We start from the raw sequence: 2,068 nt of genomic DNA, 5'->3' as shown, positions 1-2,068 counted from the left end.
AGAGGTCTCTGTAAGAAATAGTTAAATGAAAAACGATAGTGGTAAAAAGAAGAGGTTTCGTAACGAATTTGCTACCGTAAATGTTTCAAATAGAACGTAAACGAAGAGGTCTTTGTAAGAAATAGTTAAGTGAAAATCAATAGTGGTAAAAAGAAGAGGTTTCGTAACGAATTTGCTACCGTAAATGTTTCAAATAGAACGTAAACGAAGAGGTCTTTGTAAGAAATAGTTAAATGAAAAACGATAGTGGTAAAAAGAAGAGGTTTCGTAACGAATTTGCTACTGTTAATTTTCAAATAGAATGTAAAGAAACAATACGACTTCATTCAAATTTTCATTCGGTATTACCAAAGATAAAACAAAAATAAACGAAATGAATAGGATACTTATCCCAAGAAGTAAAATTCCTCGTTCTTGTACGAATAAGTTTTGTTTCAAAGAAAAATCGATTACCCTTTACACGCGGCCGCTAATGAAAGTACGATTTATCACCAAGTGCTTTCTCTGATGATAACTCTGGATTGCGTCCCTGACTTTAATGTAATATATTAAACTTTGAGTGTAATATATTAATTCTTGTTACCAATATACTATACTCTTTTACTCTTTTACTCTTTTCAGTCATTTGACTGTGGCCATGCTGGAGCAACGCCTTTAAAAGAAATAAAATTTTAAGTTGGAGAATCCGGGCATCGATCCCGGTACCTCTCGCATGCTAAGCGAGCGCTCTACCATCTGAGCTAATTCCCCAACCGTTATAAAATAGCAAGTACTACGTCTTTTTGTCAGTTTAAGTAGATTATTCGTCGATTTAGGAAATCCCTCTTAGTTGTTTCAGGAGCAAGAAAATCGTCTTTCACAACGAAACCGGAAGTATATGTGTCTGTTAAAATAAATTAATTATGTTTGCACTATCTGAAGTTCAGTTAATTATAACTTTTCACAGAATATCAAACATGCCATTAAACAAGTTTTCAGATTGCTTTTTAAGAATGATTAAGATTGATCCAAGTTATGAATAATTACTTATTTCCTGGCAACACAAAAATTTTATTCTAAATCTAACTTTGAAATATTATGAAATGTGTGTGTGTGTGTGTGTGTGTGTGCGTGCGTGCGTGCGTGTGTGTGTGTATTTCCTTATATTATGAAATATATATATTTATATTGGGTTCATAATCATGAAGCAGTGAGTTCGATTCTCGTACCAGGTTGTGTGTTCTGTTCTTGAGCAAAACACTATTTTAAGATTCTCCAGTTCAGTGAGCACCAGAGATGAGTTGCGACATCACTGGTGCCAGCCTGTATCAGACTTTGCCTTTCTCCTGGATAACGTCGGTATCGTGGAGTGGTGAGGCTGGTATGCATGTATGACTGCTGGTCTCTTATAAATAATTTTGCCTTGACTTCTGCCTCGGAGGGTAACTTTCTCGGTGTAATTCTATGGTCATTCATAACCGAAAAGGTTCTTTACCCGTTTATGATATGTATATATATATATATATATATATATATATATAACACTTTCTACAGCAGGGACAAGTCCTGGAATTTGTGGGGAGAGAGATAGTTGATTACATCGATCCCAGTTCTTGACTGGTACTTAAATTATCTACCATGAAAGAAATTTAAGCCCGGAAAGTAAAGACGGGCAAAATACCGCTAAGCATTTTGCCCGGTGCACTAGCGATTTTACCTGCTCACCCCCTTCATACATATAAATAATAAAACCAGGTGAATGGGTTAGCTGGCACTGCTACAATCATCCGGCTAACCAAATAAAAATCGAGTAGCCTGATGATGTGAGAGGTACGTAACGTATCACGTAATATCATGGGTGTTGTGTATACTACTTGCCTGACTCTACTATGCTTATGTGACAATAAAGGCCCTTCACGAAACAATTATAGATATAGCCAATGACCATTCGTTTATTTTTATTATGCTTTTACCCCACCCTTAGGGCTCCATTCATCTTTGGATACTTTTGGACAATATTGGAGTTATGGATTAACTAACAACATTGATCACTCTTCATCGAGGCATTCTGTGCAAGGATAATGGATTA

At 35.7% G+C, this 2,068-nt stretch overlaps 1 non-coding gene across 1 annotated transcript; it reads right to left on the bottom strand.

Moving 5' to 3' along the window:
- Positions 1-677: 677 nt before the first annotated feature.
- Positions 678-750, bottom strand: Trnaa-agc (transfer RNA alanine (anticodon AGC)). The gene has a single exon. It is a non-coding gene; the product is annotated as a tRNA-Ala (tRNA).
- Positions 751-2,068: the final 1,318 nt, after the last annotated feature.

This window comes from Octopus bimaculoides, chromosome 9 (genome assembly GCF_001194135.2).
Source record: "Octopus bimaculoides isolate UCB-OBI-ISO-001 chromosome 9, ASM119413v2, whole genome shotgun sequence".
Lineage (NCBI taxonomy): Eukaryota > Metazoa > Mollusca > Cephalopoda > Octopoda > Octopodidae > Octopus > Octopus bimaculoides.
This window is presented reverse-complemented; position numbering and strand designations above follow the sequence as displayed.